Below are 25,589 nucleotides of genomic sequence, written 5' to 3'. Positions count from 1 at the left end.
CGAAGCTAAGTACTGAAATGGGAGGAAAGAAAAAAATGGAAGAATCTACAGAGACTGAGAGAACAAGTTTATGCCTGCTCGGCCTACTAATAAAAATCAAGGAACTTGCATTTTGTATGTATTTTTAATTCATTTTTCTTGTATTTTACATAAGGGTAGACAAAGATTTGAAAAATTCTAATCAGCAAAAATACCAGACGCTCTGCGACAGCTTACATTCACCTCTCATGAGAGGTCACATAGGTCACGTACTCCCCCCCCACACACACACACACCCATGATGTGCTGATCCAAAGGAATTCTAATGGCCTACGTGCCCCCACGCTTGAACAAACGCAGCAGAGAGAGATGGGAAGTGACCTTGTGCCATTAGTGCAAACTTCGGTCCAAAGCCAGCACTCAAAATCTCCAGGATGAAAGAAGTCCTCAGACAGCAGGAAACAGGATGGAGGTGGACGTTGCTATTGGAGAGACTCGATGTGAGCCTCAGTTCCTTGAGCTCAGCAAGTCCCAGGAACCCTAACTGTGAGAAATCACTCCCGCCTTTCAGGATACACTGGGGTCTTTTCAGAAATAACACACAACACACTCACAGGTCAGCAAAAGGAACAGCTGTTTGGAGTAAGGAGGGCCAGAGACTGTGGGTGCATCAGTGAGCACCCCAACATCCCCTGCTTACAACTTCTCTAGAGAGAAACGAGGAGCCAGGCAGCAGTACAGGGTAACGCGACTGGACTCACATGGGAAAGTCCTGGTTTCGCATCCTGGCCCCTCCCTGACCATATGCCTGCCCATGACTTGGGGCTGGCTGGAAAGAGGAGTGGATCCAGACAGGAGGATCATGTTGGAAATTTCCCGCCTCCTACTGCCAATAAATAAACTTTTAATAAAATAAATAAAAGAGGGCCGGCAGGTGGCGAGGTCATCAAGATGCTAGACTCCCACATAGTCAACTGTGGTTTGAGTTCTGGACCTAGTGGCTTGCTCTCTCTTTTTCTTTCTTTCTTTCGCTCTCTGGTGAGTGCACATGCCCTATAACAAATTTGAAAATAATAATAATAATAAATTAAAAATTAAATTCAAAAGAAAGTAAAAGAGAGAAGCTAATCTACTGAGAGCACTGGGCACTGGGCATCTCAAGAGGAAAGACACTCCTCACAATACATAGACAGCATCCAGTCCAGAAACCTTACGGACTTTCTAAAATAAGGCCAGTGGCTTCTCCCTGGCCCCCTTGCTCAAGGCAGCTGGGGTTGGGGGCTACCAGAATGAACAGGATACGGGATAGGGCAGTGGTCTCCAGTGGGCTCTGTATCCATGGGCTAGGAGAGAAGGCTTCACTGCCCACTCCAAGAGGCCTTGGAAATGAAACTGCAGGCCTACCAAGGGTCACGGAGTGCCATATCCTTTAAGAGTGTTGTGCAAACTAAAGACTTGTAGAATCTTGGATTCTATCACTCTAGGGCCAAGACGCAAATATCTAAACAAGCCATGCACTGAGAAACCAGAGGGTGGGTTTCTGGGCCACCCCTGCTCCCCCACCTCCTCAGCATACACACTTTCCTGCACTAACTCCTGGGGTCATTCATGGCAAGGGTCGTGTTTAGTCTGGGGCCAGCAGACTGCACTCAAGGCCCAAGAGCTCCCTGTCAGTTTTCCAGATGACAACTTAGTCTCCAGACCTCAAGCCTCACACCCTTTTTGCTTCTCTGATCTATTTTAAAAGTAAACAAATTCAGCACTTAGACTCCAAATGAAGGCAGAAATGTCTTTAATTATTTACACGCAGCAAATGCATTCCACTCTTAGATCCTGAGAGACACCCAAAATAACAGTTCAAAAAAAAAAAAAAAGAAAGAAAGAAAGAAAGGAAAAGGAAAAGAAACCCTTTCTCTTAAATTGTAAGGACTTGGTGTAGGAATTGAAGCTGGAGCCAAAGAAACAGGCTAAATGGCTAATAATAATTACAGATCCATGAAAACAAATATGGTGAGGGGTAAAAGGAAAACAATCGATCCAACAAAGCCACTTAGTAAAGGACAGGAATGTTCATAGTGTTTTCGGCCATAGCGATAACCCAAGTACGGCAGAGAGAAGGGGAAGGGAGGATGCAACCTTGACTCAGCACAATGGCCCAGGAAAGCCAAATTCTTGCATCCTTTCCAGAACCTCACAAGTCTGAGAGCCCACTGCTGGGTGAACAGTGGTGGGGGTAGGCTGTAACAGGATACCTAATGTCTGAGCAGACTTAGCTTCTTCTGCAGTCTCTCCTCCCCCCCCCCCCCAATTTAGTTTTTGCTTTGTAGCCTGACCCTACTGTTGACCATAAAATTGTGACTAGCTTGATTATTTTGACCTTAACATGACCATGAGGGTCACCCACAGCAGGAAGAACTATCGAAGTCCAAGGGTCCGGGAGACTTGTTTGGGAAGCACAGTAACTACTGAGTTGGAGGAAGGAGGGGGTAAGAATCTGAGAAAGAGGAGAAGAGGTAGGACCCCACACAGACTAAGGATTTGAGTCTAGAGAATTGGGAAGAGACAGATGCAAAGCTTGTGAGAGAAAGACAGTTTCTGTATGTGAGAGAGAGAGAGAGAGAGTCAGGAGTCTGGCTACCTCAGTGTGCTCTTTACCCTAGGGACTACTGTACAGCCCTCTCAGCGACGGGGTGAAAATGTCCCAAGGACCTTGCCGGTTCCTCCTCTTGTTCCAGAGAGAAAAGAAGAAAACTCAACCTTGGGAGCAGCAGTTGGCATAATGGCTGTGTCGCTGAACTCCCCTGTAGTTGACTGTAAAAAAACTCAAGTAAGCCCTATTCGTTCTCTTTATGCTGGTGTGGGTTTTAAAAGATTCGTTATCAGCTGGCTCCATGGTGCAGTAGTGACGCGCTGCGTAAGAGAAGCCAAATCCCACGTGAAAACCGTGGTTTGAATCCCTGGACCGGTGGGCCTGAAACGCACCAGGCATGGCACGACTGGCCAAGAGCCGACTGGCTTAAATCCTGGAAGAAAAGGATCATGGGATGACCAGATCCTGTGGAAGATGCCTCTCTCTCTCTCTCTCAACACACACACAAGTGCTCTATCATGAACAAAGAAAAATAAGTTTTTAAAGACAGGACATCACGGTGCCCTGAGCTGCAGAAATGGCTGCAGCTGGCGATGTGGGCCCTAGCTAGCTAACCCTGTCAGTTCAGCCCTGCGGAAGGCCGCGTGTTAGATCTTGCACGTGAGCGACGTTCGTCCATTTGTTCCCTCACCCTCGTGGCTGCCTGCTCCTGTAAACCTACTGGCTCTTCCCATGAGAAAACAGCTTGTGCTAGCCGTACAGAAAGCCTCACCCGGGACGCCGTCCTGGACCTGACTCTTTGCTAACTAGCCCGAAACCCTTTTGTGAGCTGTTCCTTAGCAATGTAACTACCAGTCACCAGACCCCTGCCCGGAGCCATGGAGACCATTAAACGAAGCCCTAGTGCATGCCCACAGAAATAATGAACCTGCTTGATTCAGCTTCTGCTACTGCGTGCGTGGAAACCCCCTGATAAACCCCCCCCATAAAAAGACCGCTCAAACTTCGGTGGGGGCTGCAGTTCTGACTCTCACCCCAGAGCTTTAGGCTGTAGTCGCTGGCCGGCTAATAACGACTCCCTTTAACCTTAATCTGACTTTTATGCCAAAGGGTACATGTAAAACGACCGCTTACTAAGCTGGTGGCAGCAGACAGCTTCCGTCCTAATACCTATCTCCTCCTCCTTTGCTAATTGAAGGTCTGCTTTCCTTCGGGATGGTGGTGAACTGAGACCCAGTTTTTCAGATGTTCACTTGAATTAAGGGTGTCCATGGACACGCTTCTAGCAAATGACACACAAGCAGAAATCTGCTGAGGGCTCTAGGAAGACGGTTTCTTTTTCTGAAAAAAAAAAAAAAAAAAAAAAAAAAAAAAAAAAAAAAAAACTCAACTCAGCTCAGGTGTGGCTGAGATGTTCTAGACCAGCCAGCGGAGGCAGTACTGTGCCCTGACCAGAGGAGAAATTCATCAGACCAGAGAGAGACCCAGCAGAGAAAACCGTAGGGAACACACAGAAAAGCAATGTAGCCAAAGGCTCTTCAACCCTGCCAATCTGTAAACCCCTTAGCAGCTTGCAAATGATTTTGTATTCATATTTGGGAGGGGGGGATAAAAGGAAAACCCAATTCCATTGCCATCACTGATAAATGTCCTATTTAGGAGCCAGTATCAGCATAAACACATGTGGGTCTGTACTCATTTTCCAGTCATTTGATGTGTTTATATCTGTTGAATATGTATTATTAAATTAATGCTGATTGCCGTTAGGAGGGAATTTAGATTGAAATGTATTTCATTGTGCTGTAGGTAAAGCCGAGTGTGGGAAGCAAATTATCTGGCAAATTGAACTTGCTGTACTCCAAATACCCGTTCCTGGTGAATATTTGATTTCCTGATTATCTGCTTGGTTTCCTTCCCAGAGCTGACAGGCTTCTTCCAGAGCTGCCATCTAGGGAGGGCAGTCAGTGTGAGGGTTGGGAGGGGACAGGAGGGGCGTGTCAGGTCTCCTGGCCTGCCCCGCTGGCCTAGGAGTGCTGCTCACGGTCTTTAACTAAGTAAATGAATCAGATGAAGAGATGTATGTGGTGACACTTGTGGGTTCCCTTTGAGCCTACATAAAACCAGAGTTGAGTTTTTAATTAAATGAAGGCAATGAGAAGTACATTCAATTAAGAAGGAACATGGATTCCAACCAACTTGGTAGGGAAGAGGGAAGAGTTGAGTCAGTTCAGGGGTCTCAGAGCCGAAATCACAGTCCTGAGGCTGGTTCTGGGAAACTGGCCAAGTCCACCCTATGGGACAGGTTCCTAGGAATGGCCCCTCTTAACTGTCCCACTCTCTCCTTGCCCTGAGTCTTCTCACAACACAGGAGGGCTTGCCAGACACACAGGCTTCACGTAGTACTGTTCTCTATCTAGCTCCATCCCTGCCAACACCTGTGGGATCATCACTCACCACATGGCCCATGCTCAGACCATCCCCTAGCGCCTCACAGACAATTTTTTTCTTTAAGTAATGGGCTGCATGCCTGTGGATAAGGTAACTTCATCTCAGGGACAGCAGGCGGCATGGTGGTTAAAGCACTGGACTCCCTCATGGCCAACAGCAGTTTAAGTCCCAGACCTAGCAGCTTGAAAATTGTGCTTGGTGTGTGTGCATGCTCCAAATCCCTAGAGAAGAGTGGAAGAGAAAGGATTGTGGTGTGGCCATCCCCCTTAAGGGGGTGATTTCTCACTTTCTTTCTCTTTGTCCCTCTCTGAAGAGCACATGTTTCCTGTGGTAAAAACCTAAAAAATAATAAAAAAATAATAATAAATAAGCCTAAATAATAATAATAATAATCTCCCTCTAAGAACCATTGGGATTCAAGGTGGCCACCACAGTGACCTCTGGAAAGTCCCAAACCTTATCACCATGTCACTAGCATACTAAATGCCATAACTACCAGTACCATGACAGTTCGCATAGTCTCAGGAAACCCTCTAGAAAAATCCTGAAAGAAGATGAATTTTTATATTCAAAGAAGTCTCTGCCTTATTAATTCCAGAGGAAATTCTGACTATTCCTCCTCTATCACCCTACTGTTTCCCCCCCTTACTACCATGCCGTACGTTTCACTATCCAGCTAGAGAGGACGGAGGGGATGACTCGTGACTGCTTCCCACCTCTCCAGTCCTTGGCCACTGAACCCAGTGTGTGCCATGACACGTAGCTTCATTTTGTGAGTCTCCACAACACAGAGCAGCAAAGATCCCACCTTCGGGAGTAAACTTAAATTTGGTAACAGAATCACGGTGGAAGCCAAGGATGGTGGCGGGACAGAAGGAATGAAGGCGATCAGATGACCCTCTGTGGGTTCCAGCGTTAGCCAGAGCCAAGCCCTCAGGCAAGCTTCACTGTAAAAAGAGTTCCCCACACAAGGTTCCCTCCCCATAAACGACTCCCTGTCACCAGGAGAATTTGATTAGAAAGGCCAACCCAGAAGCCATTTTCACCATGGTGTCCTGCCTGCCCAGCAATGATATGTTCAGTGGAATCTGCCACACTTTTCACCTTGGTCCATCTTGGTAGTTGGATGGTCTAAAGCCCAAGGAAATAATGAAATTGAGAGGAAAATGGCTATTTCAAAAAAGGCCTACCCAGTAATCTATAAGTCATTTTTTTTCCCCTACAGACAGATTTCTGTTATAGGGCACATGTGCTTTCCAGAGTGACAAAGAGAGACAGAGACAAAGTGAGAAATCATCCCCCAGAGGGGATGCCCATGCCACAGTCCCTTCTCCTTCAGTCTCCTTTCAGGATTTTGGACACACATGTACACACACATGCACCCAACACGTTTATTGCTCCAGGACACCTTGATCCAATGTTTGTCTTTTTAATATATGAAGTAATTTTAATTTTTGACTTTAGCAAGACAATAATAGGACTTCTTGGAAATGACTAAAATTGCACTATGGTAAGACCCAACATAGTTCACTCACAACAGCTTCAAAATTAAGGTCTGCAGGAAAGTACAGAAATACATTCATATAACTAGCACGTGGTATTACTTGAAAATCCTTTCTAACTGAAGTTGCCGCCCTGAGCTGTGGCTACAGGCATGAGCGAAATACTGCCTTGATATGTTATAGCTCAGGACTTGGAATCCATTTGTGGGTTTTTGTTTTATTTTGTTTTCTGGTGTGTGTGTGTTTGTTTGTTTGCTTGTTTTCAGGGGGATTATGCTACAGGCATCTTCTTCCTCTCTCTGAGCTTTGTCTAACTAAAAAAAAAAGGCGGGAGGGAGAGTATTGCTATGAGCCTTTTGTACAGACAATTTCTTATGGTTTTGTCTTTCCAAGATCCTTTGCTTCCTTTGGAAAAGTATTTCTTACCACCTCCATTTGGTCCTATTAAGGCTAAGGTTTTTGCCATGAGGCACATGCGCTTGACAAAGAGAGACAGAGACAAAGTGAGAAATCATCCCCCAGAGGGGATGCCCATGCCACAGTCCCTTCTCCTTCAGTCTCCTTTCAGGATTTTGGACACGCATGTACACACACATGCACCCAACATGAGTTTCAAGCCACTGGGTCCAGGACTTGAACTGCAGTCGACCACATGGGAGTCCAGCAACATAACCATTATGCCATCTGCTGGTCCCATTAATCATTTAATGATGATTTACAAAAGCATGTCTATATTGTCTTCTAAACCCTAGGGCTACCTTTCCAGGAAATATTATTTGTGGCAAGTTGGCATACAACAAACAGGACTTTCTACTTTCTTGGTAGAAATACTTATTAGGATTTCTGAAGGGAGATTTTAGGTTTTGCCTAATTCGGCTCAATGCTCTGACCACACACTGGGATAAAATACAATGGGTCTCGCTGCTGCAAAGACCGTTCCCAAATCAAACCTAGCTCTATTAATGAACCTCAGCTCTATTAATGAAGCAGAAATACCGATGATCCAAATGACCGCAGCTGATGTCTTCTGAACACCTAAAATGTGGTGAACACTCCTCTGAAAGTTTTGTATAAATTACAATTTAATCCTCACAGCTGTGTGGAGTATCCTTCATTAACCTCTCATTTTGCCTAATTCATTTTGCCTCAGGAAACTGAGGCTCAGTGATGGGAATTAACCTGCCCAAGGCCAGCTAGCCGGCCATTTAGTCAAGAGGCTTACTATTATACCTTGATCAACCTGGAATCCAGTGATGTCACACAGTAAGCATGCATTTCTCCTTCCTACCAAGCCCCGTTCAAGCCCTCATCCCAGTTGAGTGGCTCTTTTTCAAGCAAACTCAGGGGTGTAGGTTTAGAGCATTTTATGAGGTTAAAGTCTTCAATAGGCAGTCTGTAAGAGTCTGTGCAGTGAGTGGGGAGAAAGCAAACCCATTTTACACACTTCCGAGGTCAGGATATGACATGCAGGCCTGCCCCTCACATTTGATTGCTGAGCTCAAATCACATGGTTCCACTTAGATGCAGAAGAGCTGGAAAATGTGACACCAGACTGGGCAGCCACTTCCTAGCAAAAGTCCTCATTCTGAGCAGAAATACCCAGCAGTTCTGGTGACCAGTCATCCTCCCTGCCAGCGCTAGTACATAGTGGAGCTGAGACTTGAAACTGGCTCCTCAAAGTTTCTACTGGATCAGCTTCTGACTTCAAACTTTGCTTTGGGAACTTGCTTGCATGCATGTATGCATGCATTCATTCATTCAAATTTGACCAGAGAGGAACAGAATGAGAGAGAGAGAGAGAGAGAGAACACAAGCTGCCAGGTCCGGGACTCAAACCACAGTCGTCCATGTGAGAATCCAGCACCCTTAACCACCAAGCCACCCGCTAGACTTAGGAACAAGCATTCTTCTATTGTTACTATTACATAAAAGGAGTCAGGGTTAGGGTTATGAAGCATTTTTGCATAGAAAACCAGAAAAACAGGTCATGACTTTCCCAATAATCTAATATAGTTCAAAAATTTTTTTTCTAAAAAGAAATAATATGCATTGAAGGGATTATGTAAATTTATGGTGAAAGAACAAGAGATGCTCACAGTGGCTCATGGCAACTGCTGTTCAGGTCCATGGGCAGGCAGGGAGAAAGCTACGCTGGCGATGGGACTCTGGGTAGGAAATGCAAATACGGTGCTGATTTTTTTTTTTTTTTTAACTTCAGAGAAAGAAGCCAGAGATGTAAAATTGTATGAGAAAGCTCCAGATTTTTAAATGTTAGCCAAAGGAAACTAATCTAAGGCTAGTTCTGGCAGGCATCCCATTTCCAGAATAATTAGCATTTGAAAAAGAGATGATTTCCCAGGAAGAGACCTAAAGGATTGTAACTGGCCTCTGGAAGGTGAGGGGGCCTTTCAGCTCACGGTAAAGGACTGCTTCTAGGTGCCTGACAATGTCTTCCCTCAGAACCTTCTCTGGCTCTATCTAGATTCTCACCCCAACCTCCTCCAGAAATACCTCTTACATCCCTCCCCTTTCTCCATTAATCTCAATGCTTGGTTAAGTTTTGCTTAACCCTCGTCTCTTTCTTTCCTATCTTCTCAATCCATCGACTGTCTTTTGTTTCCCTACTGTTTCTGAAACCAAGCTAGGACCCCCTAACATATTTTCTAAGATTCTGGAACTATAAGGTTCATTTACATTGTAATAACCCAGAGGAAGAAGTAAGTCTTCAGACTTTTGGTTATGATAATAACCAACAGGGGCCATGAATGAGAACCATTTGTCCTCTAAAACTCTCACTTAAAGGGAAGATAAGGTTCTTATTTCAGTATGTAAGATGTTTTATAAGCTGGAAACTGCTGGTTGTGAGCTCAAAGACTCCAGGCTGAACGGCTCCAGACACCTGAAGAGAAATTTTATTATCTAAGGCCTCACCAATCAAGAATGCCCATGAGATGATCACGCCCTCTTGAACCAATCACTGAACCGATCATGTGCCCAGGTCCTCTGCCCAATTTTGCCCTTAAAAATGCATGTGGGGAAGACTTCGGGGAGATCAGGTCTTTTCAGCATGAGCTGTGTTTGCACTTTGCAATAAAGCTGGACTTTCCTTCATCACACCATGTGCCTATGGTTTGGTTTTATAGCACTTGGGTGAGCGAACCTGAGTTCCGGTCCACAAATCATTCTAAGGATGACCTACAAAAGTATGTCTACACACTCTCTTCTAAAGCCAAGGGCTGCCTTTTGAGGAAATGTTATCCAAGTCAAATCCTTCATCCTGCCCCTCACTAAACTGAGCTTCACGTCTCAACTTCCTTCTTTCTGCCATTTACATGAATGCCTCTCAAGTGAGTGTGGAGGTGGGAATTTGGGGGAGCTAAAGCTCTATGAATATCTTCACGTGTATGCTCTGTGTGAGCTTTCCAAGAACTGGCCAACTTAGATAAAGGGTCATTTAATTGCAGATATACCTTGGGAGTGGGAGATCATGTATTTGCTCCAGAGAACTTCAGAGACTTTTCTCTCCTCGAACCACTAGCTTACACTCCAAGCTAGGGAAGCTATAAATCTCATTCTCCTAGATTCCCTGGAAAGTATGTGTTTATCTTCTAGGTTTCTCTGGAGGGGAGGATGGGCCAGTTTTCCAGCCACCCCCTACAAGTTTCAAGTCTTATCTCAGGTTTCTACCCCTGCTCTCATCATATCACCCAAGAAAGGATTAGGATCAGAGAACTATTGCTAAGATACTCTGAGTAAAAAAATCATCCTTTTGTGGGACCAGCAGATGGCCTAATGGTTACATTGGTGGACTTCCACATGGTGGACTGCAGTTCAAGTCCCAGATCCAGCAGCTTGGAATTTACGCTGGGCTCATGTGCGTGCATGTCCAAAATCCTAAGAGGGGAATGGAGGAGGAGGGATTGTGATGAGGCCATCCCCCTGGGAGGTGATTTCTAGCTTTCTAGCTTTCTCTCTCTCCAGCAAGTGCATACGTCCTATAACAAAAGATTCTAGTAAAAATTAATTAAAAAATTATAATCTCTTTTCTGACCCAGAGACCTTTCATTTCCTCCCAGGATATTATATGCATACATATATAACAGATATACATGTGAAATACCATAAAAATGAATCATGTGAAACTTAGAAAAAGCAAAGGCATAAAACATAGAAGCTAAAATTTTATGATTACATTCAACAAGTTCACGTTATCAACTTGCTGTGAAGTTTCTAAAGCTTCCTTTCCGTTTCAATGTTTATTGTGTCAAGGATCGTACACAGTTATAAAGCTACCTTTGGAGACCCGCAGTTGGCATAATGGCTATGTCGTTGGACTTCCATGTAGTCGACCCCGGTTTGAGTTCTGGACCCGGTGGCTTAAACTCACGCTGTGCCCAAGATCCCGAGAGGAGAATGGAGGAGAAGGGATTGCGGAGTGGCCATACCCCCTGGGGAATGATTTCTTGCTTTCTGTCTCTCTGGCAAATGCATGTGCCCTATAGCAAAAACCTCTCAGATAAGTAAATAAATAAAAAGCTACATTTATCAGTGGACCTTCCTTTGAGTGGCACTGACTTGTCCCACCAGCTGGGTCAAATCCAAATGGCAATGCTATCCTATGTAAAGTTCCTTAATGGAGATAATACGGGCAGAACTTGGAGGAGTGCCCAGCACATGAGTGTGGGCTCCGTGACTGTTACCTGTTATTGCTGTCCCACTCCGCCTTCTCTTTATAGTGAACTCCAAGACTCATTAAATCCATCATCTCATTTATTTTCTGTACTTGTCCCTCCCCCTCCATTCCCACATCATGACTTCAGCCCAGTTTCGACAGATCCTTACATCCACACGGCCCTGGTATTCTGATGGCATCTAACTAAAATAGAAGCAAAGGCAGTTCCAGAAGCGAAGGCAGCTCGAGGATTCAGAACTCCAGGGACTGGTTGAATGGGCCGTAATTCCACTAGCAAAAATAAGCAATGTACTTAGGGAGTCGACTGGGAAATAAAAAGATTAATTTCTTTTTTGAGGGGTGGGAGGGAGGACACTGAATTAGAACAGTATCTGACCAGAGGTCCACTGTCTGTGACTAGTCCACCTATGCTCTGTGGGACTATGTTCACAAAAGCCAAGTTGTCATGAGCCCCATTTTTGCAAACTCCCATTTCCTTTTTTTTAAGATATAGGAAAAAGTAAATGAACATTGCATGGCTGTTTCTGCCTCCTCGGACAGCCTGTGACTGTGAGTGGCACTGAAAGACGAAGCAGGGAGGGCTGCCTGTGGCCTAGGGATTAAGGGGGCCAGATCTCCAATGGCCGACTACAGAGTTTAAATCCTGGCCCTGGTGTTTTAAAAAACACAATATGTGCATTTTTGTGTGGATGTGTACCCGCCCAAAATCCTGACAAGATGGAGAAAGGATTGCAGAATGAACTCACCCTGGGGGAGATGCTTTCCCCGTCTCTCTGCCTTGCTGCCTGGGGCACATACATGCCCTCTCAGCCCCCCAAATGCAGACAAGGCAGAGAGAGCTAAAAAACCAATATTCGTCCAAGGGTGGGCCAAATACGATTGCTCATCCGCCTTTGCCAGCAGGCTGACGTAGGCTGGTCCACAACGTTATAATAAATACATGCTTCCCTATGGCTCACACTGGGTAAACTCTGGAATCACCTCCAGTGGTTTCACCAGAAATCAGTGTAGAGACGACTGTTGTAGTAGAAGCCTGCGGTGATGGAACGTCCAGGCCGAGCTGCTCTGAGTCCTAGGACTTAAGCCACGTGGCACTCCTGATGCACAGTGGGGATGTGAAAACCTGATCCATGGGCGTGAGCTTAGTGGCTCATCTACCTGAGGCAAAGAGGAGTTTCTGCAAGCCCCTACCAGGCACCAGAAGCGTGCTTGGACGTGGGTGTTCATGACAGGAAGCTAGCAGAGAGTGTAGACTGAGATATAAGAAGCGTTGATAGGATACACACAGAGAAACATGACATTAGAGGATACAAGGGCAGAATAATAATAATAATAAAATACAATCTAGGACAGATCCAAGTGGAACCCTCAGGTTTAAGGAAGAGCCAGAGAGGGAACATTTAGAGAAACATTTGAATATTGGAAGAAAGCTCAGAAAAGTGGGTAAATAATAGCAATGAAACATCAGAGAAGATATTGGCAGAAAATATCTTAAGGGAGGGATATCTGTAATGTCTCAGGTAAGAGAAATAAAAAGAATTAAGGGGCACAGTGCTATTGGGTTTAACTACCAGCAGAGTGCTAGGGACCTCTGAGAAAGCCGGGGGAGTAAACAGGAAAAATAACAGAGTAAATGGGTGGTTAGCCAAAATTCAAATATGAGATCAGACAAGATTCAATGTCAAGACCGCAGTGAGAAAAGAAACAAAGCAATTACCTATGCCAAGTCACATGGCAAATGACCTCATTTACTTCCCATAGTCATCCCAGTTCTTCCTTTTCTTTGTTTATATGAAATGCCTTGCTATCTGTTAAAACAGTAAGGGCAAGCCTCAAATGCATTATTAACAACAATAAGGAGGCAATTATCCATGTAATGCAAGTCAAAAGATCTCTGTTGGTTACAGTTACTTGGATAAAACAAAGAACATTTAAGGGGCTTGAATTATGCATGATATTCCGTCATCTTTCACTTTATGTTAGAAAGGGATGGAATTGGAACCAGCAGATGGCATAATGATTACATGGACTCCCATGTAGTCGATTGCAGTTCGAGTCCCGGACCCGGTGGCTTAAACTCACACCAGGCACGTGTGCGTGCGTGCCCAAGATCCCTAGAGGAGAATGGAGGAGAAGGGATTGAGGCAGGGCCATCTCCCCTGGGGGATGATTTCTCACTTTCTGTCTCTCTGTCTTTCTGGCGAGCTCATGCACCCTACGGCAAAAACCTCTCTAGAAAAGAAAAAAAGAAGAAAAAGAAAGGGACAGAATTAAAATGAGATGGAAGAGGGAGGGTAAGAGGCATCAGAACCCTGATGTGCACCATGATTAGGATAAGAGGGTGGGAAACTGGGGGGAGGGAGGGGATCAAGGAGAAAAATAAAAACAAAACGTTTAAGAGGCATAAAAATAGAAAATCATCTTGATTGCATGTATGGTAATATCTTTGACTGCACTAATATATAGTGTATTATGCTGTGACAGTTCATTTTGTATTCTCTAATAATATAGAGTGATTGAATGTATAAAAAATAATAAAAAGGGAAAAAAAAAACTCATTCAGAGAAGGTGCAACCTCTGCAGCTTGTTCTATTAAAGACATCGAATACAATTAAGAACTGGGGCCAGCAGGTGGTGTGGTGGTTAAGGTACTGGACTCCCACATGGCCACCCGTGGTTCCATCCCAGACCTGGCAGTTTCCTTTCTCACTTTCCAGTCTCTCTCTCTCTCTCTCTTTGTCTAGTGAGTACACATGCCCGATAACAAATTTTAAAAATAATAATAAATATAATTAAATAAATATATTTGAGAACTAAAATGTAAAGGTGGAACAAGGAGGGAAAGCTCGTCTACTTCAGCATCCACGAGCCCCTTGTTACGCAGTGTGCATGAAATGAGGCCACGGTTAACAGCTACAGCCTCCCAAACAACCAAGTTCAAAGCCAAGGCCTGCCGCTCTCAGACTTCCTCCTTATTCCATATTAACATACAATAGAATGGAACTTGGAACCAAAACAATTAGTCAAACCTCTTCCATTTCTCAAGAAACAAGAATTGTGGTACTTTGAGCTAATGCAAAGGGGAACTTGAAATCCTCCGTAGGAAAGTAATTTCTTTTGCGGAGGTTAAACAGTCTCACTCCTGGAAAGCAACCTGAGCTCCTCTGCCTGCTCCTCCCCGCCTCAGGTTGGCTGTTCTACCTGAATAGATGGTCAGCACCCCCAACTCACCCTATCTCAGTCTCCCCACCCCACCCAAACCTAATCCATTCACACTTCCTTTGCATATAGCTTTTCTATTTCTTTTCTTTTCTTTTTTTTTTTTTTGGAGAGGTTTTTGCTATAAGGCGCGTGTGCTCACCAGTAAGACAGAGAGAGACGGCAGAAAATGAGAAATCTCCTCCCAAGGGGGGATGGCCATGCCGCAATCCCTTCTCCTCCATTCTCCTCTCGGGATCTTGGGCACCCCCGAGTTTAAGCCACTGGATCCGGGACTCAAACCGCTATCTCAGTATTGCCATCTGCACAAAAATAGCATGTCTTAACAAGCCCTTTACAAACTGCCATGTAAAATAAACACACCTCTCATTCTCCGACCCTTCCTTAAAGTATTTGGACAGGGGATTAAACAGGGTATTAATGCTTCTTGCCTCTCTGGTTATTGTCCAACCACCTCCCACTCACATATTTCTACAAAGGCACCAGCTTGCATTGTTTTGTTTGTCTGTTTCCACTACTGTATATTTTAAAAAAGTATTGGTGGATGGAAGACGGCAAAAGTAAGGGGGGACGTTGGAAGAGTAAGGGTGACAAAGGCTGTGCCCAAGAGAAAAGGGAGGGGACAGAGGCTGTACAGTTTCCTATTTCCGCTGGGATAAATTATAAACATGGTGGCTTCCAACCACATAGATTGGTTATCCTATAATTCTTCAGGTCAGAAGTCCACAAACGTCTCTTCCTTGGCTAACGCGGAGGTGCCAGCCAGGCTGTGTCCTTTCTGGAGGCTGTAGACGGGGAGAGCGGATTTTACTCTTTCTGGCTTCTAGAGACCACTTCCATGCCGTAGGTCATGGCCACTTGAAGCAAAGGCACAAGCCATCTCTTCTTCCATCCTCCTGTCTCTAATTCTGACACTTCTCCCTCCCTTTCATAAGGACACTTGGGGTAACACTGGTCCTCCTTGATAGTCTCAGCATCTCAAGGTCCTTCAGTTACCCCTGCAAAGTCTTTTAGCCACGTAGTGGGTGGTCGGAAATGTCACGATGTATTTTTTCGACGCAAGAATGTGTCTTGGCTTTTCCGACCATCCAGTAGGCTACAGAGATCTAGGGATTCGAATGTGAACATTTTGGATGGGTAGGTATTTTATCACAAGAGGAGAAAGAAAAAAAAAATGGAGGGAAGAAAAAGAGAAGTAATTTTCTGAATCCCTCACTTCTCTTACGCTAAACTAATACGAAAAAGCTGACAGCCCAGAAAAAAACGTTGCTACTGACACAGCACCTACTACTTCCTCTGATAACTTTTGCCTTCAACTAAATTTTGAGTTCAGATGGAAGTAAACAAAACACGACAGCCAGTCCAAAATTTCATTTGTTCTTATTAATAAAATATATCAGCTATCACAGTTAAAAACTCTTCCATTTGTTATATTTCATGCCAAACGGAGTAATTATTATCCATTCCAAATCAACATCGAGGTCATCATTTTAAGAGTCTTTGGGAAATCAACCAAAATGACAATAACTGGTAAATATTTTATGTTTCTAAAGATAAGTGGCATCTACTTGCTTGAATGGAGTTAACCACCACAATTGGGTTAAACAGTTCAACACAGTTACTTACTAATTGCCCAACTAAGTCACAATAGTCAACCCGGAAACTTTTCAATCAGTACTGACGGTAGAAGAAACACCAAATAGTTATCCTACCTGCCTTTTACCCCCCTCCATGAGTCTTTCTAACCATTTCCACATTACATAAAACAAGCAATCAAAAGCAACATTTCGCAGATTTCATAAACATTAACAGATCAAAAACAGTCACCAGTTCTTTAGAAAGAGATTCTGTAACAAAATTTAGCACACTCAGCAAGTGTTGGCTAGTGATATAATCATTAGCATGATTATCTTGAAGGCTGTCAACTTCTATCTAATTAATAGCTCATTTGTACATAGAAATTCAGACTTCTTTTAAGGATATCTTGGTAACATTTTTCTGAGGCTAAGATCCGCCTCAACATCGCCTGCTGGTTTAGAAATCAGAACATATTCTACATTCAGGAAGCTCAACCAAATTCTCTCCTCCCTCTCCAGACCCTAGACTCTATAGTTGATGGAGTATTTCATTATGTTGCCTGCAGTTCTTGACAAGAAGTGGGAGAAAAGGGGAGGAGAAAGACACTTTAGGAAATAATTGGAATGAGAAATGTCACCTTGAGTTTAGTGTCAGTGAGCTCATACTCAGCCTTGACTGGAAAGCAGACAGTGGAAGGAAAATGGCATTTACAAAAAAAAAAAAAAAAAAAACCAATCTTGTGCATGAACAAATCCATTAATATCAGATTTTTTTGTTGTCGTTGTTCCTGTATTGATCGCCATGGCACGGCTGCATGGCTGTCACCCAGCTGAGTCCCACGACTTCTATTGTAGGCAATTTCCCTACCGAATTACTTTCCTAAAAGGGCTGAACGTTACAGGAGCCTTGTCAAAACGCACACATGTCAACACCATTTGCTGGTGACTGTTCAATAATTAATTTACTAGGCTGGATTGTCGGTATAATTTGAAAAGTCCCTGCTTGGTATTCGTGCTTCTTGAGGCCAATAGCCCAGAATGGAAGGATCACAATTGGACCACGTATAGCCCAAAACACAGGTTATGCAAGCTTTGCGACTGACTCTAAATAGACCCTGTTGAGAACAAGCTTAGAATGGCAGATCAGAGAGAAGAGAAAGCCTTATCCACTGATCATTCTGATCAACTACCCATTGATCCCTGAACTCTTCGATTTTATAGATTTTGTTGCATCCACACTGGCATAACACACTTAGAAAATATTGTAAGTTGAGTATTAAAATGGCATGTTTATATATTATTCTTCACTGTGTGGAAAGGAACCAACAGAAGAACTGAAAAAAAAAAAAAAAGCAAAAATGTGAAGACAGCCCAGCTTCAAGTTTGCTCTGCCTCACAGCAAGTCTGCGAAAAAAGCAGGTTTATTGTAAGCAGTCACTCCAGGGTAGCATTTCTCATTGCATACTCTCTCTCCACTCGTGGCAATTTTCAAACATTATTGCAACTCGTCTCTCCTCCCCTTGAATCTGGGGTCACTCATGATCACTAAAATTAATATAGCCAGCAGCAGTGGCACCCTGTTACTTGCAAGGGTAGATCATGCTGCCTCTAACTTGGCCACTGGAACACTCTCTGGGAGCGCTAGGCTACAAGGTAAGGAGCCCAACCACCCACGTGCCTCCATGCTGTGAGGAAGCTCAGGTCACTGAGGAGGCCACCTGTAAACGTTGGTTAATGGTCCCAGTGAAGCCCGTCTATTGAGTCATCCCAGTACAGGTACATGAATGAGAAAACTTCTAAGTGATTCTAGCTCCAGGTCATTGAGCTTCCCCAGTGAACTTTCAGACGTTGCAAAACAGAGACCAGCCATCGCTGCTAGACTCTGCTCGTATTCTTGCCTTGCACACCGTGTGAACATAATTATGGTTGCGTTAGCCACTCAGTAGTGACTGGTGTGTTATACAGCAATAGATCCTTCGGATAGTAATCCTATCCCAGCTAAACAGTGAGGTAAAGGAGACTGGCTCCAGACGATAGCATCTTTCCCTTCCAACTTGGGGAGAGGTGGGGGAAAAGATAAAGCAGCAGAAAGACAGCTTGCACTCATTCAGAAATAGAATTAGTTCTGCACGTGAAGACTAACTGCTGACAGTTGTCAGTACATTGAGGGTGGGAGTGAAAGGTTGAGTATATGACACCTTACACTTGTACAAAAATAAATGATCTCAAAGGACTATTTCTTGTAGACGATTTCAGAAACTCTACTAGGGTTTCTTATTTTGAGGAAAAGTCTTTATCTTGCATCATTTTTTTTTTTTTTTCTATAGGGAACATGTGCTTGCTGGACAGAGCAGGAAAGGGAAATTGAGAAGGCACCCACTCAAGGGAACGGCCACACCACAACCCTTCTCCTCCATTCTCTTGGGATTCTGCACATGCGCACACACAGGCCCTGAGTGTTTCTCAAGCTGTTAGATCCAGAACTCACACCTCACAATCAGCCATGTGAGATCCTGTCCTCTCAACTCTCATGGAACCAGGTGGATCGGTACGTATCTTTTAACTTAATCGGCCTTTTCAGCGGAACTTCGAGCCTCCTTTAGTTTAGCTGTTTTAAAACTTCTTCCGTGAGAGACAAGTACCTCCAACAAGGTTCATACGCAGCAGTTCACCCTGTGTCTCAGCCCACCCAGCTCATGGGTGTGCGTGTCCAGCTTGCTCAGTTGAGTCCTTTCAGGACTTCGTGACCTGGTACTCAGGGCCTTTCCTGTCCGGGTCTAGGCGTGTTACCACTGCCTGGGCCTCAGCTTCGCATCTATGGAGGTTATGAGTGTGGGAATTGCCATACGGCGCTGAACGGCCCATGCAGTAGCACCTACTTGTTACGAACGACGGAAATCCCTGAAGGTGTGCTTCCTGCACGTCCTGTTTCCTACGCAAAGCGCCTGGATCATCGAGGACTGGGAAGTCCCTGCAGGGGCTGGAAACATCATGTTCTCATTGGGATGTCACTGTCCTGCTCAAATGTCTTCAGAGATGTCTCACGGCCTAATGACCGCAGTTTAATTCCTGTGTCTCACCCTTTCTGGCATGTCATAGTCTGCAGCTCACTTGCGGACCCAGTTACGGTTCTTTGTCCTGTTTTAATTCCTTTTTAAGAACTGCCCTATGTGTCAGGTACCATTTCTGGGACTACCCTGGTGAGGAACGACCGAGAAGATCCCTGCTTGGATCACGCTACCGTTCCAGTGTGCATGTCAAAATCCCGAGTAAATACAATATTTCACAGGCTTGATCATCACTATGGAAAAAATAAAATGATCTGATGGAGCAACTGGCTAGCATGATCAGGGGAGTTCTGAGGTGATCAAGATTTTTTTTTCCAACGACTAAGAACATTTTTAAAGATTCAGAAAAAAAAAAAAACAGAACATTTTTTCATTTAAACCTCTAATATTTTTGAAGATGTATTTTAACGTAATTTACAGTTTGTTTTCGTTTTGTCACAGGGCACATATGCTTGCCAGGGAAAGACAGAAAGGGAAAGTGAGCCGCCCCCCAACACGGGGGAATGATCATGTCACAATCCCTACTCCTCCATTCTCTCAGGATTTTGTGCACGCACACACACACTCACACACACGCCCAAGCATGTTTTTCAATCCAGGAGGTCTGAGATTTGAACCACTTAGTTGGCCATGTGAGCGTCAGAGCCTGAACCACCATGCCACCTGCTGGTCTGGCTTGCAGACATACCCTTTCTCTTAAATATTTCTGTAATCTTGAGGGAAAAAAAAGAACATTTCCCTGTATAGCCCCAGGGCTACGAACACACCAAACTGATCATTTGTTACAGCCTATGCCGTGTTACATCTTTTGTCTTCAGAAATTATTTTATAGCTGCTTTGCTCAAAGACAAGACAAATAAGATCCGATGTGTGCGATAGATTATGTCTTTTCTGATTCATCAGAATCCTTCCACGCTCTCCTCCTTCCTGTTTCTCTGTCATATTGACTGATATGGGGCAAGCTTGGGATTTGGTCAACATTTTCTCACACCATTTAACGTGTTCTTCCTCCTACATGTTATATGAACTGGCAGTTAGGTATAAAGGCCTGATTTGATTCAAGGTGAACGTCTTGCAAAGATGACCTGGTAGTCGATGCTAAGCGCTTTATGTCACACTACCTCACGAGACAAGTGATGTCTGGATGTTCTTTCCTAACTCCCACATTAACCTTCAAGGCAAAGGTGGTGACAGCCTCCTGTTGTCTTCGTGAAGTGGCATTTCCTGACGTGGAACCTGCAGTGTGTGTGAAGACACAGAACACAGGGTGCGTGTGCGGTGCCATGTTTTCTCCTTGTTTCCCTGAAGGGTCCCGGCCATTTCATATAAAGCTTTCCAAAGGGTAAGTTTTCCAATTCCTTCATTCCTCCTATGAGTAGCTAGCAGTTTTCTGTTTAAAAGACTCAATATTAAAGCAGCTTCTCTCATCGGGTGAGGCTATTGGTCACTCCGTCATGTCCTGTGCTCTGGGAAGGCAGAATGAATGTGCCTCTAAATCCCTAACCTGTCCTACTGTTGTCTATTTGACGTTCATGTGAATTCTTTAGGAGAATGAAAAATAGGTTTCTGTAGTTTTGTATATTACTTAGATTTCAATCCATTATAGTCATTCTTACACCATCATTTGAATTACAACTGTGGACACTAAGCGCCCCTTCCAGCTCTGTATCATTTTAAATGACCACATTACCCTTTATATATGCTTGACTCTCTAGTACAACAGAACTTCTAGCTCCTTCTCTGCACCTGACCTGAAATCAACCATTTCTGTAAGAGCCTAATTTTTTTGTTTTAATGTTTTTGTCATAGGGTATGTGTACGTGCCAGAGAAAGAGACAGAGAAAGACAGGGAATGTGAGAAATCACACCCTGAGGGTAGGCCAAGGCCACAATTCTGTCTCCATTCTCCTCCTGAGATTTTGGGCATGCATGCACATGCGTCTGGCATATTTTTTCAAGCTGCTGGGTCCGGGACCCGAACCACGGTCAGCCATGTGTGAGTCCAATGCCTTCACCACCACATCACCTGCTGGTCCCAAGCTTTAATTTTTTTAAGAAATGATATTTAGAGAATAAAATCTAAAGTCAGAGGTGATCACTGGTCCTTAAATGTTACTGTTACTGGAATTTTTCAGTGTAAAGCTATAAAGTTTATTTCTCCAAAAATTATGAGCTTGGGGGCCAGCAGGTGGCATGGAGGTTAAAGTGCTAGACTCCCATCTGGCTAACCGTGGTTCAAGTCCAAGACCAGGACTTGCAAATCATGCCAGGCACGTGTGCATGCATGATCGAAATCCCAGGAGAAGAATGGACAAGGAATTGTGAAATGCCCATCTTCCTGGGGGGTGACTTCTCACTTTCCCTCTTACTATCTCTGGCTAGCATGCATGGCCTATGGCAAAAACCTTAAAAACAAACAACTATGAGCTTGTACTGAGTTTGAATTGTACTGCACTTTGAATGCAAATTCAGCTCTAAAACTTTCATTTAACATTTTTTATTTTATATTTCTGCATTTTTTCCCTGTTGCACTGGAGGTCACAGTCTCTAATTACAGTAGCATAATTTATTTTACCCTACGATTTAAATATAATTGCTTCTAGATAGAAAAAAACAACATTACTCCTAGGACTAAAACTATTCTGTTCTGTTTCAAATGATATTGCAGTTGTTTTTCCCTTTAGAGTCTCTCTCACTAAGGATATACTCACTACTATATCAAAAAAGTCACTGGAACTAGTTCTCTTTGTAGGTATCTTATTAACTTTATACATACTTACATTCATTTGCTTGTGTTCTAGTTTTGAGTTTAGAGACTTTATAAGATACTTTCTTTTATAATTATTTAATTTTATTTATTCATTTATTTTAATTTGACGAGAGAGAGGGAAAAAAGTGAGAAAGCAAGCCATCAGGTCCAGGACTGTGGGTGTCCAGCGCCTTAACCACGGCGCCACCTGCTGGCCCCTATAAGATATTCTCTTAATGATGTGTGGCCCAATTAAAATGATTTCTACTAGATGACTTTAAAATAAGTTATCTATGGGTATGAGCAGATGACATAATGGTTATGTCACTGGACTCCCACATAGTTGACCACCACAGTTTGAGTCCCAGACCTGATAGTTTAAAACTCATACCGGGTGTATGTTTGTGCGTGTCCAAGATTCCAAGAGGAAACTGGAGAAGGGATTGCAGCATGGCCATCTTTCCTTGGGAAGCAATTTCTCACTTTCTGTCTCTGTCTCTCCAGTGAACACATGCGCCCTATAGCAAAAAACTCTTTTAAAAGAAAAATGTTAGCTATGTACTATACATTTACCTGCAATTGCTTTTATGGGCAGAATTATATAATAGGTAGCCTTCTGAAATGGCTTTCATTTGGAATATTCTTCATTTTAAGAATTATTTTTGTCACTGACATAATTGTATTTTCTGTTTGTTTTTGGAGAGGTTTTTGCTATAGGACACATGTACTTGCCAGAAAGACAGAGAGAGACAGAGACAGAAAATGAGAAATCACCTCCCAGGAGGGATGACCATGCCACAATCTCTTCTCCTCCATTCTCCTCTTGGGGTCTTGGACACACAAGCCTGGCGTGAGTTTAAGCCACCGGGTCCAGGACTCGAACTGCAGTCGACTACATGAGAGGCCAGCAACATAGCCATTACACCATCTGCTGGTCCTGACATAATTGTATTTTTAAATTAATATGTTTTGAAGTAAAAATACTAGAAATAAACTCATAATAATGTTATTTATGCCCTTATACCCTCATATCACTCCTTTAGATAACTATGTTTATAAGTTTATGGTTTTTCCACTCCAGGTTTCTGGAATAGGTTATACAATATCAAGAAACAATTCTGCAAAGATCCATAGGAAAGGCATTTGAGGCCCAGACATTATCAAGTAAACATTCTCTGATCCTTTAAAGAACACAGCTTAACAAAGAATAAAAGAGACCAAGAAGATGTACAAAAAAATTAAAGAAAAAAAAATATATCAGGTTACAGAAGTTGGTAGAAATCTTACCAGGTCATTTCTTGTATGATACAGTAAGAAAATTAGTTATTATTCTGAATATAACAGTAGGGAATTTGAGAGTTTAAAGCAGGGGACTGATGGGATTAGATTTTCATTCTCCCAATTTCCCTCTGATAAAAGGGATATGGAGGATGGATTCCTGAAGAGATAAGAAGGGTGGAGACAAGTTAGGGGGTAATAGAGCAGAGAGGTGACATATAAAGATCATTTTGCCCCTGATTAGGGACCAGATTAGAAATAGAAAGAAAATGTCTTTGGGTTACATCTTGGCACCAGGACAGGAGCTGCCGATGAGCTCTGTATGGATGGTGACAGGGAGGAAGGAATAAGGACAATGGACGATTTTAGGCATTTGGCTTGAAGAACTAGATGCTGCTCTGAAGTTTCTGAGAAGCAGGCTTAGCGGAAGGAGACTGAAGGGGCAAGAACTCTACTTTGGCCATGTTCAGTGTGAGGAGACTGCTAGACTTTCAAGTATACACATGCTGTAGTGGGTGGGGTATATGGGCCTGGAGCTCAGAAACCTCAAAGGCAGAAAACAATTTAAGAGACAATGAAAAGGAGTCAGCATGGTGGTTAAGACGCTGGACTCCCACATGGCTGACCATGGTTTGAGTCCCAGACCTGGCAACTTGCTTTCTCACTTGCTCTTTCTCCTTGTCTCTCTCTTGTGAACATATGTGCCCTATAGCACATTGAAATAATAATAAATTCTTTAAGCAAACAACAAGAGAGACAATGAGACAAGCATTAGATCAATTTGTATAAAGAAACCGTGTTTCAAGAATAGAGGTTAAGGATCCAGGCCCTTACCAACCTTCAAAGTCCAGTAGAGAAAACGCATGAAGAAAAATAACATTCTGAAGAAATGAGTTCATTTGGTGGGAGAAAACCAGCCAAGGGTTATGTTGTGGAAGAACAGAATGCGTGTCGAGATGGTAATAAACTTAACTACATCTAACTCAGATCTGCAAAGAAAATGAGCGCCCTCAGAGAAAAGTAGAGGTGGAAGATTAAGTGAGCCAGAAAAGACAGTGGAGCAAAGACCACCTGATCCTTACTAGTTCCTATTACAGTTGGTTACATCTGCTACTACTGACACACAAGGGCCCAGTATGTTCTCCAATTTGATGAATTCCAAGCAATTTCTCTTTCTTACACCATAGATCCTATGATTCCACTCCAGGAGAAGATGCCTAGTAATCTGAAGCAGTAAGTCAAATGTAAAAATGGGTGGGGGGAAGGACACACTTTATTTTTATTTATTTATTTATTTTTGAGCGATTTTTTGCTATAGGGCACGTATGCTCTCCAGAAAGACAGAGACAAAGAGACAGAAAGTGAGAAATCACTCCCTGGGGAGATGGCCACGCCGCAATCCCTTCTCCTCCATTCTCCTCTCTGGATCTTGGGCACACATGCACACGTGCCTAGCACGAGTTTAAGCCACCAGGTCCAGGATTCTTTTTTGATAATACTTATTGATGACCAAAGCCATGGGTGATTTTTTTTTTTTTTTAAAGAGGTAAAAGAATTCTTTTGAGGACCGGTTATATGCCAGAAGTAGGATATACCTACACTATATTAGGTCACCTAACATCCTAGTGACCATGCAAATTTAGATTGTTACCTCCATTTGAAGAGAAAAAAAAAAATGAAGTCTTTAGCAAAGTGAAGTCAGGCTCTCTTCTTTTGCTCTAAAAGCTTATTCACAGCAGCCAAGTTTTAAATCGGTTTACTTTGAAGCCCACACTCATCATTATGATGGCCATTCATAAGAAGTGAAGCCATTATTTTGAAGTGCACGATAGATTTTTGTTTTGTCATTATTTTTCCCTGTTAGCAGGTTCTATTTCATGTGGGCAATGGGCCCTTCAATAGATTTTATCTGTAGCACTGACGCCCGCAGGAAGTTGGCTAACATCACAGAATGTGATTAGAAAAGACCAATGACGAAAACAGCACATTTTCTGACAAGCAAATGCGCTCCTCTATGTGTGACACCTTCACCAAATGCTCAAAATAAAGGTAGTTGAGCAATAGTACAAAATCATGGAAGCAATGTGCTGCATTTAGGGGAGAAACCTTGCTAACCAGGAGAAATTAGAGCAAAGGAGATTAGGGGAAATTCTGTTTCAGATTGGGGCCAAATTTATGGGTTTTGTGTATGTTGTACAGAAATCATACAAAAGAAAAGGGTAATTTTTAACAAATAAAGCTGAAGACGGCAATCTGAAGCATTTTATTTTATAGGTGTGGGTACTCAGACCTTGAGATGTTAACTTACTTGTGTAAGGTCACATGACTAGTCAACGGTGTGGGTACTCAGACCTGGAGATGCTGAGTCGCTATGATCAAATGACTAGTCAAAGGCAAAAGATCAGGCGTCTGATGCCACTACCAAGCTCATTCTAAGACTGTTCTATCAGTTGAACCCATGCATATAACCCATCACGGGCATTTAG

Source organism: Tupaia chinensis, unplaced genomic scaffold (genome assembly GCF_000334495.1).
Source record: "Tupaia chinensis unplaced genomic scaffold, TupChi_1.0 Scaffold000333_1, whole genome shotgun sequence".
Taxonomy (NCBI): domain Eukaryota; kingdom Metazoa; phylum Chordata; class Mammalia; order Scandentia; family Tupaiidae; genus Tupaia; species Tupaia belangeri.
The sequence above is the reverse complement of the archived record's forward strand: the minus strand, read 5'-3'. Positions refer to the sequence as shown.